The following is a 16,449-nucleotide window of genomic DNA, read 5'->3' as shown; positions in this document are numbered from 1 at the left end:
TCTCACCTTGTAAGTGATACTTCCAACCTGGGAGAAAGTCTCTGACTATCCATCCTGTTGGTGCCCCTCATAATTTTGTAGACCTCTATCAGGTCTCCCCTCAGCCTCCATCTTTCCAGTGAAAACAATCCTGGTTCATTTGATCACTCGTCATAGCCAATACCTTCGAGACCAGGCAACATCCTGGTGAACATCCTTTGTTCTCTCTCTGAAGCTTCCATGTCCTTCCAGTAGTGTGGTGACCAGAACTGCATGCAATACTCCAAATGTAGGTACTGATGGATAAAGATAAGTGTAGTCCTCAAGTTAAGGTGCTAAATTGGGGAAAGGCTAATTACAACAATATTAGGCAGGAACTGGAGAATGTAGATTGGGGGCAGATGTTTGAGGGCAAATCAATATCTGGCATGTGGGAGGCTTTCAAATGTCAGTTGATAGGGATTCCGGACCGGCACATTCCTGTAAGGATAAGTATGGCAAGTTTTGGGAACCTTGGATAATGAGATATTGTGAGCCTAATCAGAGAGAAAGGAAGCATTTGTCAAGGCTAGGAGGCTGGGGGGACACCTGCTTCAAATGTGGAATACAAAAAGTAGAAAGAAACTCGAGTAAGGAGGGCTAAAAGGGGTCACAAAGTCATTGGTCAGCAGGATTCAGGAAAATGCCAAAGCTTTTTATACGTAGAGCAAGAGGGTTGGCCCACTCAAGTAATCTGTGCATGGAGCCAGAGGAAATGGGCGAGGTATTAAATGAGTACTTTACGTCAGTATTCACCAAAGAGAAGGACTTGGTGGATGATGAGTCTGGGAAAGGGTGTGTAGATAGTTTGAGTCGTGTTGAGATCAAAAAGGAGGAAGTATTGGGGTTCCTGAGAAACATTAAGGTAGACAAGTCCCCAGGGCCTGATGGGATGTACACTAGAATACAGAGGCAAGGGAGGAAATTGCTGGGGCCTTGAGAGAATTCTTTGTATCCTCACCGGCTACAGGGGAGGTCCCAGAGGATTGGAGAATAGCCAATGTTGTTCCTTTGTTTAAGAAGGGTAGCAAGAATAATCCAGGTAATTACAGGCCGGTGAGCCTTACATCAGTGGTAGGGAAATTATTGGAGAGGATTCTTCGAGATGACAGGATTTACTCCCACTTGGAAATAAGTGGACGTATTAGCGAGAGGCAACATGGTTTTGTGAAGGGGAGGTCGTGTCTCACTAACTTGATTGAGTTTTTTGAGGAAGTGATGAAGATGATTGAGGATAGGACAGTGGATGTTGTCTACGTGGACTTCACTAAAGCCTTTGACAAAGTCCCTCATGGCAGACTAGTGCAGAAGGTGAAGTCACACGGGATCAGAGGTGAGCCAGCAAGGTGGATACTGAACTGGCCCAGTCATAGAAGACAGAGGGTAGCAGTGGAAGGCTGTGTTTCTGAATGCAGGGCTGTAACAAGTGGCATTCCTCAGGGATCAGTGCTGGGACCTTTGCTGTTTGTAATATATATAAATTATTTGGAGGAAAATGTAATATATATAAATGATTTGGAGGAAAATGTAACTGGTTTGATTAGTAAGTTTGTGGACAACACAAAGGTTGTGGATTTGCAGATAGCGATGAGAGGATCATCAGAGGATACAGTAGGATATACATCGGTTGGAGACTTGGGTGGAGAGATGGCAGATGGAGTTTAATCTGGACAAATGTGAGGTAATGCATTTTGGAAGGTCTAATACAGAGAAGAAATGTACAGTAAATGGCAGAGCGCTTAAGAGTATTGATAGGCAGTGGGATCTGGGTGTACAGGTACACAGATCACAAATTGACAACACAGGTGGAGAAGGTAGTCAAGAAGGCATGCTTGCCTTCAATTGGCTGGGGCATTGAGTTTGAAAATTGGCAAGTCATGTTTCAGCTTTATAGAACCTTAGGCTGCACTTGGAATATAGTCTTCAATTCTGGTCACCACACTACCAGAAGGATGTGGAGGCTTTGGAGAGGGTACAGAAAAAATTACCAGGATGTTGCCTGGTATAGGGGGCATTAGCTATGAGGAGAGCTTGGAGAAATTTAGTTTATTCTCACTAGAACGGTGGAGGTTGAGAGACCACCTGATAGAAGTCTACAAGGTTATGAGAGGCATGGACAGGGTGGATAGTCAGAAGCTTTTTCCCAGGATGGAAGAGACAGTTACTGGGGACATAGGTTTAGGGTGCGAGGGGCAAGGTTTAAAGGAAATGTACGAGGCAAGTCTTTTACCCAGGGTGGTAGGTGCCTGGAACTCGATGCCGGGGGAGGTACGGGAAGCAGATACGATAGTGAGTTTTAAGGAGCATCTTGACAAATACATGTATAGGATGGGAATGGAAGGATATGGTCCCCGGAAGGGGAGGAGGTTTTAATTCAGCCGAGCAACATGTTTGGTGCAGGCTTGGAGGGCCGAAGGGCCTGTTCCGATGCTGTAATTTTCTTCTTTGTTCTTGGCCTAACCAAGGTTTTATACAACTGCAACGTGATTTTCCAACGCTTTTACTCAATGCCCCGGCCAATGAAGGCAAGTGTGCCATATGCTGCCTTGGTCTCTTTGGTGACCAGTGTTGCCACTTTTAGGGAACTGTGCACCTGCATGCCCAGATCCCTCTATGTTAATGTTTCTCAGGGTTCTGCCATTTACAGTATAATTCAGGGACAAAATCTGAAGTCATATGGACTCAAAACGTCAACTCTGTTTCTCTCTCCACAGATGCTGCCAGACTCAGTTATTTTCCAGTATTTGTTTTTATTCCATAGCATTCTAGACCCAATTTAGTCAGTTTTTCATCATAGGACAACCCCATCATCCCAGGGACTGATCTAATGAACCTTCACTTAACTGCCTCCGGTGTAAGTATGTCCTTTCTTAAATGTGGAGGCCATAAGTGGATGCAGTAATCCAGATATGGGGGTGAATTTTCCTATTCCGCCCACCATGGGAATCGTAACGGGTGAGGGGCGGACGATGGAAAGGTGTGTTGACCTCAGGCGGGATTTTCCAGTTTCAGGGTGAGCACAGCTGGAAAATATTGCCTGTGGTCTCACCAAAAGCCTGCCTGGACGCCTGGGCGGCACGGTAGCACAGTGGTTAGCACTGCTGCTTCACAGCTCCAGGGACCTGGGTTCGATTCCTGGCTTGGGTCACTGTCTGTGTGGAGTTTGCACATTCTCCTCGTGTCTGTGTGGGTTTCCTCCGGGTGCTCCGGTTTCCTCCCACAGTCCAAAGATGTGCGGGTTAGGTTGATTGGCCATGCTTAAAAAAAAATTGCCCCTTCGTGTCCTGGGATGCGTGGATTAGCGGGTAAAATATGTAGGGATGTGGGGGTAGGGCCTGGGTGGGATTGTGGTTGGTGCAGACTCGATGGGCCGAATGGCCTCTTTTTTACTGTAGGGTTTCTATGAAATTTCTATGAAATTAATTAGATATGCTGCCAGATGACAGTTAAGTGTTTCCTTCATCGTCCCCCTTTCCAGCTCTGGCCAGTTGTCAGATGCAGGCTGTGCCCATTGACGAGAGCTGCCAGTTTCCCTAATGTCTTTGCTTCTTGTCCTTCACAGTACTGAAAGGTAGGGATGTTTAGATCACATTTGAATTAACAGGCTATATAAATGCAATTAAAGTCAGATAATTATAAATAGAAATTTAAGCATTTATATGTTCATGGATGAAAATTTTGTAAACTAACCATTGGTGATAAAGTTTAAAAACAAGAATGTTTAGCACCTGATCTAACTGACGGTGTGTTCCATCAAGCTGAATTCTCGATTTTGGGTCCTCACCAAGACAAAAGCTGCACTACATATATAGTGGCCACTAGATGGCATCTTTGCCCTTTCTGAAAGAAGAAAGCAAGCTCAACATTTATGTAGAATTACCTGGGAAGGAGCAGCACAGGTACAGGTCCATTCAATCTGACTCAACAATGCTGTCGTGTTCCACTTATCTTCATTTAACTCTAACACTAGCCTTTTATCCCTTTCTCTCTTAAATGTTTATTTAACTTTCCCTTAAGCATAGAACATAGAACATTACAGCGCAGAACAGGCCCTTCGGCCCACGATGTTGCACCGACCAGTTAAAAAAAAAAACTGTGACCCTCCAACCTAAACCAATTTCTTTTCGTCCATGAACCTATCTACGGATCTCTTAAACGCCCCCAAACTAGGCGCATTTACTACTGATGCTGGCAGGGCATTCCAATCCCTCACCACCCTCTGGGTAAAGAACCTACCCCTGACATCGGTTCTATAACTACCCCCCCTCAATTTAAAGCCATGCCCCCTCGTGCTGGATTTCTCCATCAGAGGAAAAAGGCTATCACTATCCACCCTATCTAAACCTCTAATCATCTTATATGTTTCAATAAGATCCCCTCTTAGCCGCCGCCTTTCCAGCGAAAACAATCCCAAATCCCTCAGCCTCTCCTCATAGGATCTCCCCTCCATACCAGGCAACATCCTGGTAAACCTCCTCTGCACCCTCTCCAAAGCCTCCACATCCTTCCTGTAATGTGGGGACCAGAACTGCACACAGTACTCCAAGTGCGGCCGCACCAGAGTTGTGTACAGTTGCAACATAACGCTACGACTCCTAAATTCAATCCCCCTACCAATAAACGCCAAGACACCATATGCCTTCTTAACAACCTTATCTACTTGATTCCCAACTTTCAGGGATCTATGCACACATACACCTAGATCCCTCTGCTCCTCCACACTATTCAAAGTCCTCCCGTTAGCCCTATACTCAACACATCTGTTATTCCTACCAAAGTGAATTACCTCACACTTCTCCGCATTAAACTCCATCCGCCACCTCTCGGCCCAACTTTGCAACCTGTCTAAGTCTTCCTGCAAACTACGACACCCTTCCTCACTGTCTTCCTGCAAACTACGACACCCTTCCTCACTGTCTACCACACCACCGACTTTGGTGTCATCAGCAAATTTGCTAATCCACCCAACTATACCCTCATCCAGATCATTAATAAATATTACAAACAGCAGTGGCCCCAAAACAGATCCCTGAGGTACACCACTTGTAACCGCACTCCATGATGAATATTTACTATCAACCACCACCCTCTGTTTCCTATCCGCTAGCCAATTCCTGATCCAATTTCCTAGATCACCCCCAATCCCATACATCTGCATTTTCTGCAGAAGCCTACCATGGTGAACCTTATCAAACGCCTTACTAAAATCCATATATACCACGTCCACTGCCTTGCCCCCATCCACCTCCTTGGTCACTTTCTCAAAAAACTCAATAAGGTTAGTAAGGCACGACCTACCTGCCACAAAACCATGCTGACTATCACCTATCAATTCATTACTCTCCAAATAACTATAAATCCTATCCCTTATAATTTTTTCCAACATCTTGCCGACAACAGAAGTGAGACTCACCGGTCTATAATTCCCGGGGAAGTCTCTGTTCCCCTTCTTAAACAATGGGACAACATTCGCTAACCTCCAATCTTCTGGTACTATACCAGAGGCCAACGACGACCTGAAGATCAGAGCCAGAGGCTCTGCAATCACTTCTCTTGCCTCCCAGAGAATCCTTGGATAAATCCCATCCGGACCAGGGGATTTATCTATTTTCAGACCCTCCAGAATATCCTGCACATCCTCCTTATCAACTGTAATACTGTCTATTCTACTCCCTTGCAACCCAGTGTCCTCCTCAGCTATATTCATGTCCCCTTGCGTGAACACCGAAGAGAAATATTGGTTCAATGCTTCACCAATCTCCTCCGGTTCCACACATAACTTCCCTCTGCCATCTATAACTGGCCCTAAACTTGCCCTAACCAACCTTCTGTTCTTGACATACCTATAGAATGCCTTAGGATTCTCTTTAACCCTATCCGCCAAAGTCTTCTCATGTCCCCTTTTAGCCCTTCTAAGCTCGCTCTTCAACTCCCTCTTAGCCAATCTAAAGCTTTCTAGTGCACTAAGCAGTCTCTTAATTCAGGGCTCCCCTTCAACTTCTCTTTGTAACCATACTCTAGATACGCAAGTGTCTCCTTAATTTCCAATTTAATAATTTGATTTGTTAATGACTTTCTTATATTTAATGCTGCACATTTTGGGGGTTCCCCCCTCCGGCACCTTCTCCAATGCCTTTATGACCATTCATAATGTCAAGATCAGAACTGTTCACAGCACTCTCCAATTGTGGTCTAACCAAGATTCTCTGGAACTTTAACTTAGCTTCCGATTCTGTCACTCTCTCGAAATGAACATTTTTAAAAATGGCCTTATTAATTTTGTGTCCAGTGAGCAGGAACGAGAGAATTCCTCGGTTTTAATTTTTGTTTGTCTTGATTTACCGGGGGCAATGCTTTGTGTGAAAACTCTGAATTGGTACAATAGATCACTGGAACCGCCGTTTAATGTGTCGCTAAAAAAAGAGCATTAATGTCATTGCAGCGCTCCCTGCTGTTCCAGCCTAGATTAACATGCAAATGTTCTGATTAGGAACAGCTGTAGGCCGATCGCGTTGAGTGCTCAAATTCTGGAATAAGGCTTGACCTTCTGACCAGGACTAAAGCAAGGAGCTACCACAATGACCCAGAGTGCCAAGAGATAAGTTGATATGGTGCTGTGTAATTTCAACATTTCATTATGGTACACATTATCACTATAGATGGACTATGTGGCAGAAGGAGCAAGGTTTTGATTTGCTCTGGTTGTATAGGCACCCAACCATCTGAAATTGACCATATTATGGATCCGTGCTCAGAGATACAATTTCATAATCTTTCAGGAACTGGTGATAACATCACCCTCTCCTCTCCCAGCCACTTCACTACACCTGCAACTCCCAGGATCAAACACCACCAGAACCTTGTGGCAATGGATACCAAACCTCTCCCTCTCCAACTGGCAAAATAGATCAGAATAAATACAAGTCAACTGAAGCAAATAAGATCTTCCAAATAGAAGATGTTTAAAACAGAAGAGGATTGATTTTCAACGCTTCTCATGTTCAGGCAATAACTGGCGCAAAATGGAATAATTTGCCTAACCACCCTGATGGTTGTTGTTGTTGAGCCTACTTGTGACCTAATAAATAAACTAAAGTACAGCACCAACAATAAAGAAGCTTGACCCCTTCCAGGACAAAGCAGCCCATTTGATTAGCATCTTATCCATAACCTTAAATATTCACTCCTTCCACCACTGTTGCACAGTAGAAGATATACCGTAGTGACTCAAAGCCTCCTTTGCCAACACCTTCCAAACCTGCAATCTCTACCACCTAGAAAGACAAGGGTAGTAGATGTATGTAAACAGCACCACCTACAAGTTACCCTCCAAGCCGCACATCATACTACCATGGGGCTGTCCAAAGCACTGCATGTTTCAGACAATAAGCCTTTGATTACATGAAAATCCTAACCTTTGACTTGAAAGGACCTGAAAGAATGCTTGGAGCCACAACATTTCAGGGTTGCTTCCCTTTAAAAGAAGTGACCTTGATCCATGACTTGGCGAATCCCTCACACTCACTATTCCCCACAAACACTGAACTATTTCTTTTCAATTTTCAGGACATAAATAGGACTCCGATTGCTATTTTGTGTGGCCTGTGCTTCAGGCCTAAAGATCATCCTTCTTTTCACATTCCTTTCAAACCATACCAATCTCAATATCGCCCTGCATGGCTAAATGTTCCAGCTTCAAGTTCCTTTATGGTATCAAAAAAATTTACAGCATGCAGGTAGGCTATTCGGCCCATCATGTCCATGTTGGTCAGCAAGTAGCCATCCAGCCTAATCTCACTTTCTATCTCTTGAGCAGTGTCCTTGTAGGTTACATCATTTCAAGCACATTTCTAAATACTGGTTAAACATTATGAGGCTTTCTGTCTGTACCTTCCTTTCAGGCTGTGAGTTCCAGATCTCCAAAATCCTCTGGTTGACCCTCTAGAATCCCCTCTAAACCTCCTCCATTTTAGCCTAAATCTATGTCCCCTCATTATGGACTCCTGAGCCAATGGGATGAGGGCTTCCCAATATAGAGTCGTAGAGGCTTACAACATGGAAACAGGCCCTTCGGCCCAACTTGTCCATGCTGCCCTTTTTTATAAACCCTGAAGCTAGTCCCAATTGTCCGCATATGGCCCATATCCCTCTATACCCATCTTACCCATGTAACTGTCTAAATGTTTTTTAAAAGACAAAATTGTACCCGCCTCTACTACTACCTCTGGCATCTTGTTCCAGCCACTCACCACCCTCTGTGTGAAAAAATTGCCCTTCTGGACCCTTTTGTATCTCTCCCCCCTCACCTTAAACCTATGCCCTCTAGTTTTAGACTCCCCTATCTTTGGGAAAAGATATTGACTGATCTATGCCCCTCATTATTTATAGACCTCTATAAGATCACCCCTCAGCCTTCTACGCTCCAAAGAAAAAAGTCCCAGTCTATCCAGCCTCTCCTTATAACTCCAACCATCAAGTCCCGGTAGCATCCTAGTAAATCTTTTCTGCACTCTTTCTAGTTTAATAATATCCTTTCTATAATAGGGTGACCAGAACCGTACACAGTATTCCAAGTGTGGCCTTACCAATGTCTTGTACAAATTTAACAAGACATCCCAACTCCTGTATTCAATGTTCTGACCAATGAAATCAAGCATGCCGAATACCTTCTTCACCACTCTGTCCACCTGTGACTCCACTTTCAAGGAGCTATGAACATGTACCCCTAGATCTCTTTGTTCTGTAACTCTCCCCAACGCCCTACCATTAACTGAATAAGTCCTGCCCTGGTTCAATCTACCAAAATGCATCACCTCACATCACCATATATTCCATATGCATCATCATATACTCTATCCAAACCCCTAATATTTTATACACTTCAATTAAGTCTCCCCTCAGCTTCTTCTATTCCAAATGAAACAATCCCAACGTATCGAATCTTTTCTAATAACTAAAATTCTGTCCAGGCAACATTTTTGCAAGCCTAAAATAAGCAAAATACTGCGGACGCTGGAATTTGAACCAAGAACAAAGGAAGCTGGAAAAACTCAGCAGGTCTGGCAGCATCTATCAGGAGAGAAACAGTTTTTAAAATTAATTCATGGGATATGGGCGTGGCTGGCTGGCCAGTCTTTATTGCCCATCCCTAGTTGCCCTTGGAAGGCAGATGAGAGTCAACCACATTGCTGTGGCTCTGGAGTCACATATAGGCCAGACCAGGTAAGGATGACATTTCCTTCCCAATAGGACATTAGTGAACCAGGTGGGTTTTTCCAACAATTGTTGCATGGTCATCAGTAGATTCTTAATTCCAGATTTTCTGAATTGAATTCAAATTTCACCATCTGCCGTGGCGGGATTCGAACCTGGGTCCCCAGAACATTAGCTGAGATTTCTGGAATAATAGTCTAGTGATAATACCACTAGGCCATCCCCTACCCTTAATATTTCAAGTCATAGACTTCATCAGAACTGAGAGGAGGGAGACTGTGTTAACGCCGTAGAAACTGCAACAAAATGTAGCAACGTTAAGAACAAACAACAGATGGCCTGGTGCGAGAGGAGGAGAGGGTATTTCGCATTGAGGCAATACATGTATTGAATATTAAAAAGAAAGAGGGGTTCAAGATGGAGGAGAAAGGTCAAAAGCATGATTGACAGCCTGTGATTTCTTACAAATGATTAAGGTTTGCAAAAGAGGAAGTGAGACCACAAGCTGTCAATCAGGCTTAGACCCTGTCAACATTGTGGTCACAAGCAATGGGGTACTTGAGGTGCATTCGTGAAGGGCCATAAAAATAAACACAGGTGCCAGGGGGCAGTGCACTGCTGGCACAGCCAATGTGTGTGGCCTAAAGGGAAGCTGAGTGGGAGGTCTGAGAAGGAGGGGGCTGAGTGGGGGTTCTGAGGGGAAAGGGGACATTTTTGGAGGGTTGGGTCAGAAAAATCTCATGTCTGCGTCGTGTTGGGGGGGGGTGGGAGGATGCTTCTCATTGGTGAGGGGGTTGGTGGTGCTTCTTTAACCCTCAGGGTCCAACATGTGAGGTCCTCGCTTGTAAGGACCTGTACAAAAGCCCATTCACTGCAGTTCCTGCTGGGGAGGCGGGTGAATAGCAGGAGTATTTGAATCGGGCTTCAGGCCTGCTATTTATATTTAAAGCAGTTAATTTAAATATTTATCTCTAGCTTACTGTCCAGTGACAATGCCACTACACCATTGCCTCCCCATAGAGTCCTGGAGTTCCCTAACTCAGAACTCTGTAATGAGTAAATAAGCATTTCATGTATTGTAAATAGTTATGGCTACACGTAAGGGGGAGTTATGTCTTGGGGAAAAAGGGGGATGTTGTGGTGCACCTTTAAGTGGGTGTTGTTAATTTTTTTGTATATATTACTAGAGGGGAAATGATGCAATGTATCATGTGACTCAGACTTCGAGGAAGTAGCCCCTCAGACATGCGTATACAAATTCCAACTGTGTAATACTGCTATAACTTCTCAGATCCTTCATAAATGAACTGACGTATTTCTGTGTTCGCCAGTCCTCTATGCATTGTTGGCCTTGGATGTTTATCTACTAAATAAGCAAAAGGATAAGAAAAACACAAACACCAAGGAGTCCAGGTCGGTCCATGGCAAGGGATCTCAGCAAAGGGGTGAGCTACTGGAGGATTGGGTTTAAAAGGTCAAGGGAGGGATAAAGAGCAGAATGACCTTGAAAGGGTTGTCTCTTTTTTAATTCTTTCACAGGATGTGGGCATTGCTGGTTAGGCCAACATTTATTGCCCATCCTTAATTGTCCTTGAAGGTAGTGACCTTAATTGGCTTAATCTCCCTTGAATTGCCTTCTTGAATTGTTGCAGTTCATGCGGTGTAGGTACACCCACAGCGCTGTTCTGAAATTCCAGGATTTTGACCCAGAAACAGTGAAGGAATGGCGAGATAATTCCAAGTCAGAGTGCAATGTGGCTTGGAGGGGAACTCGCAGGTGGTAGTGTTCCCATGCATCTGCTGCCCTTGTTGTTCTAGGTGATAGATGTTGTAGATTTGGAAGGCGCTATCAAAGAAGACTTGATGGGTTGCTGCAGTGCATCCTGTGTATGGTAAACACTGCTGCCACAATGCATCAGTGCTGGAGGGAGTGAATATGGATGAGTTGTCAATTAAATGGGCTGCTTTTAATTGGTTGGTGTGGAACATCTTGAGGCAAGTGGAGAGTATTTCATTCTGTCTTGTGCCTTGTGGATGGTGGACAGTGCTTGGGGAGTCAGCAGGTGAGTTACTTGCAGCAGAATTCCCAAGTTCTGACCTGCTCTTGTTGCCGTAGTATTTATGTGGCTGATCCATTTAAGTTTCTGATCAAGGGATATTTATAGTGAGGGTTTCAGTGATGGTAATGTCATTGAATGTCAAGAAGCGATGGTTAGATTCTCTCTTATTGAAGATGGTCATTGTCTGGCACTTACGTGTTACAGTTGTTACTTGTCATTTATCAGCCCAAGTCTGAATGTCATCCAGATCTTGCTGCATCTGGACACAACTGCTTCAGAATCTGAGGAGTTGTGAATGGTGCTGAACATTGCGCAATCATCAGCGAACTTCCCCACTTCAGAAGGAAGGTCTTTGATGAAGTAGTTGAAGATGCTTGGGCCTTGACACTCTCCTGAGGAACCCTTGCAGTGATATTCTGGGACTAAGCTGAAATGATTGACTTCCAATGACCACAACCATCTTCCTTTGTGTTAACTCTGACTCTAACCAGTGGAGCGATTTCCCCCAATTCCCATTGACTCCAGATTTGCCAGGGTTCCTTCATGCCACAATTAGTTAAATGCTGCCTTGATGTCAAAGGCAGTCACTCTTGAATTCAGCACTTTTGTCTATGTTTGGACCGGGGCTGTAATGAGGTGAGGAGTTATGTGGCCCTGGTGGAACTCAAACTGAGTATTACTGAGTAGATTTCTGCTGAGCGAGGGAGGTGGATAGTGGTAATTGTCCGATCGGATTTGTCCTGCTTTTTTCGTGGACACGACATACCTGGGCAATTTTCCATATTGCCGGGTAGATGCCAGTGTTGGAGCTGTACTGGAACAGCTTGGTTAAGGGTGCAGGTAGTTCTGCAGCACAAGTCTTCAGTACTATTGCTGGAATGTTATCAAGGCCCTTTGCCAATGTCGTATCCATTTCCTTCAGTCATTTCTTGCTTTCACATGGATTGAATTGATTGGCTGAAGGCTGACATCTGTGATGCTGGGGACCTCAGGAGAAGGCCAAAATGGATCATCTACTCAGCGCTTCTGGGTGAAGATTGTTGCAAGTGCTTCAACCTTGAATTTCTACTAATGTTCTGGGCTCCTCCATCATTAAAGATGGGAATATATCACGACTCCATGTGGCAGGCCTGTAGAGCTTGGATCTGATATGTTAGTAGTTGGATCACTTAGCTTTGTTTTTTGCATGCACTTTCCACTTTTTGACATGCAAATTGTTTGTGTTGGAGCTTTACCAAGTTGACTCTTTATTTTTGGGTATGTCTGGTGTTACTCCTGGCATTCTTTCCTACATGCTTCATTTTTGGGACCAGGGGATCAGCAATGGAGGGTCCCCAACTGTCCCAACACCAGCCTGTGCAGCTAAAGCTGCTGGACTTACTGCATGGCCTCCCTTCACTGCGGGTAAAATACTAATGGGGGCAGGATGAAGTCCCTAAGTCACCAATTAATAGTGTACTACATTTCTTTGAGGGAGTGGTGCAAACCATCCAAACACTTACAAACTGAGGTAAGTTTAAGAGCCCAATTTTTACTCCGAGAGGCTAGTGGGGTAAGTCTCAGATTCACCCAGCTCACAAACATAATTTTAATTTTAATTCCCAGGCTTGATTTAAATGTTAGTCTTGACTTACAGTCAATTCCAGCATCAGGTACATGATGTCAACATGCAGGAATGGTCAAAAGGCCACCACCATTAATTCAAGGAAATGGTAAGGTAAATGAACAGGGGCAGGTGGGAGAAGGTTGGGGATATGTTGACCATGGTTACTCTGGAACAGGAGTGGCTCAAGAATTCCTGTTGAACCTGGTGGAAAAATTCACCCATTCCAATTTACACTTCCGTCACGGTCTTTGCATTGTTAATTATGCAATCTTTTCAATCTGATTGACTAAGGGCTGTTCATTTCGTTTCCAGATGCCTAGTTTCTCATGTTGATATGTTTCCAGCTCACACCTTCAGCAACTTGCTCCACAAAAAATGTAAAAGCCTAACCATGCTTGGGCAAGTCTAACAAACAGCAGATACCATTAGATGCAAGTCTAACAAACAACAGATATCATGATCAACATAGAGTTGAATGGACAAACAGTGGAGTTGTCTCTCCATGTGGTCCGTCTTAAGTTTCCAGCTCTATTTGGGAGATCATGGTTGGAGAGGATAAAGCTTAACTAGAGTGCTGTCAATAGATTGGTCAATGCCAAAACAATGGCATCTTCTGGATAAATACAAGAGTGTATTCGAGAGATACTTGGCTCAATGAAGGAAGTTCAAGTGAAACTCGTGATAAAGCCAAATAGTCAACCAAAAAGCCTCAAAGAAAGAGTGATGCTATATATGCAATTCATCCCAAGGTCGAAGAAAAATTAGTATGACTTGTTAACATTGGTATGTTAGAGCCAGTTATAATGAGTGACTGGGCTACCCCCATTGCCCCTGTAATGAAACCAGATGGTTCAGTTTGTGTTTGTGGTGATTTTAAAACAACCATAAATCTGGTGTTGCGTGTTGATCAATATCCGCTTCCTTTAATTGAAGATCTATTCGCCGGGTTATCAGGTGGGCAGAAATTCAATAGGATTGATCTTTCACAAGTATATTTACTGATGAATGTAGTCATTGAATCTCAATCATTGCTTACCACCATTGTTCATGAAGGTATGTTTTGTTATTAAAGATTGTCTTTGGAATAGTATCTGCACCAGCCCTATTCCAAAGATCAACGGATCAGATTTTAAGTGGGTTCTCTGGTGTACAATGTCACTTGAATGATATTCTAATTACAGGGTCCAGTAAACAGGAGCACTTAAATCATTTAGAAGCAACATTGGAACTTCTTCAAGCACATAGTCTGCGTATCAAGAAAGAAAAGTGTGACTTTTTCCAGACGTTGATCCAGTATTTGAGTCATGTCACTGATAGTAAAAGCTTACTTAAAGCACCTAAATGATGGAAGCTAGTTTAGAAGTACCACATCCAATTAATGTGATGCAATTGAGGTCCTTTGTAGGATTAAGAAATTATTATAAATTTGTCTGGTGAACCACTGTTACTACATGTATGTGCCTGGACACACCCATGCTGCACCTGGCCCGAGACTCCTCCCTTTCCACCTGAGACCCCTCCCTTTCCACCCAGAGTGGGGTATAAAGGTGATGGTCCCTCCTCCTTGCCTCAGTCCAGACCAGGTCAGCTACAAGGGTGTGCTCCTGTTCTCTGTGAATAAAAGCCTATTAGTTTTCCCTCACTCTCAGAAGTCTTCGTGTCGTAATTGATAGTGCATCAATTTTATTCACAGATGGTGGCGAAAACTGTGTCACTTACCCGGGCGTTGAGCACGTGTAGCTTGTCTGCATCGGACCGGACGACCGTGGAGGCTCCGAGGAAGGCTTTGAAGCACTTCAGCCAGTGATTAAAGCTGTTGGCTGCCCCCGGCGCTTGCAGATCCAAATTTAGAGTGTCAGGCTTTAAAAGCTGCTCCATTCTGTTTTTTTTTTCTCTGTGTTCCTAACTTAGTTACATTATTGAAGCCATTGCATAATTTACTGTGTGAAACAGTCACAGGACTTGTTGTGGGCTTTGATGTTAGCCTTTAACTTGATCACAACTTTACCCTTTAAGCAACCAGACCAAGTCATGGAGTTCTCTTAAACAGCTGTTTTATTACAAGCTATATAGCTAGGTCCCTGGAAAGTCACAGCTCACTGCTGGTAACTAGCCAGAGCCAGAATTCAGGAATACACAAGCAGTTAGTTTCAAATTCAATTACAAGTAATTAGCATATACCCATCAAGGTAAAGGGGTTATCACTATCCACTCTCAGTTATTGATTAAGGTTACATCATTCATAAGGTACAGATATTAAAACCAATCACAATCACCTCATGCTTGCTCAATTATAATATCCAAGTAGTGTGAAGACTTAATCATATTAGCTGACTTAATCCATCATTGTTCCAAGTTATCAGTGATGTCCCAGTTTGTGTCGATGTCTGTGGATGTCACTCCCTTCTTCCAGTTCCAGATATCTGATATAATGAATTATCTCAGACTAAAGGTCTATAAGTGTGGTGGCTGGGGACGAGCTTGGGGCTGGGACAAGGCTGGCAAAGAAGAAGAGCACTCTGGGGGAGGACGACCTCACTGAGCCTGGGCGTCTGGAGTGCTTATACTTCAATGCAAGGAGCGTAGCAGGTAAAACAGACGAACTTGGGGCCTTAATGCGCACGAGGAATTTGGATGTGGTTGCGGTGACAGAGACTTGGTTGAAAGAGGGACAGGACTGGCAGCTGAATGTTCCAGGGTACAAGTGTTTTAGGCGAGACAGAGGAGGGGCTAAAAGAGGTGGGGGAGTAGCGGTATTGGTTGGAGAGCATATTACAGCGGTGCAGAGGGAGGACAATTCGGAGGAGTCGTGTAGCGAGTCACTCTGGGTGGAGCTTAGAAACAGGAAAGGCGCAGTCACTATGTTGGGGGTGTACTACAGGCCCCCCAACAGCCCAAGGGAAGTGGAAGAATGGATATGTCAGGAGATACTGGATAGGTGCAGGAAATATAGGGTTGTTGTAGTGGGAGACTTCAATTTCCCTGGTATAGACTGGAAATCGCTGAGGGCAGGGACTCTGGATGGGGAGGAATTTGTAAAATGTGTACAGGAGGGTTCGTTGGAACAATATGTGGACAGCCCAACTAGAGAGGGGGCTATACTGGACCTGGTACTGGGGAATGAGCCCGGTCAGGTCTTCAAAGTTTTGGTTGGGGAACATGTGGCAAATAGTGACCACAATTCTGTTAGCTTTAGGATAGTGATGGAAAAGGATGAGTGGTGTCCCAAGGGTAAGGTGTTGGATTGGGGGAAGGCTAACTTTATTGGGATCAGGCAGAAATTGGCAGCTCTTGATTGGGAGAGGCTGTTTGAGGGTAAATCCACATCTGGTATGTGGCAGTCTTTTAAGGAACGGTTGTTAGGGCTACAGGACAAGCATGTGCCTGTAAAAAAGAAGGATAGGAAGGGTAGGATTAGAGAACTGTGGATAACCAGGGAAATTGAGGGACTGGTCAAAAGGAAAAGAGAGGCGTATGTTAGGTCCAAGCAGCTAAAAACGGAGGGAGCTCTGGAGGAGTACAATGAAAGTAGGAAAGTACTCAAACGGGGAA

General features: G+C 44.2%; 1 protein-coding gene across 2 annotated transcripts in view; it reads left to right on the top strand.

The window, feature by feature from the left end:
* Positions 1 to 10,587: 10,587 nt before the first annotated feature.
* The window catches only part of LOC144498597 (uncharacterized), a 41,999-nt gene continuing 36,137 nt past the window's right edge, over positions 10,588 to 16,449 (top strand). The window contains exon 1 of one of the 2 annotated variants that reach the window (XM_078219946.1): positions 10,588 to 10,644. The gene's annotated coding sequence lies outside the window, so the exon portion shown is untranslated. Of the gene's footprint in view, positions 10,677 to 16,449 lie in introns of both variants that reach the window. The other variant, XM_078219944.1, reaches the window with a different exon arrangement.

This window comes from Mustelus asterias, chromosome 9 (genome assembly GCF_964213995.1).
Source record: "Mustelus asterias chromosome 9, sMusAst1.hap1.1, whole genome shotgun sequence".
Classification (NCBI taxonomy): domain Eukaryota; kingdom Metazoa; phylum Chordata; class Chondrichthyes; order Carcharhiniformes; family Triakidae; genus Mustelus; species Mustelus asterias.
The sequence above is the reverse complement of the archived record's forward strand: the minus strand, read 5'-3'. Positions and strand labels throughout refer to the sequence as shown.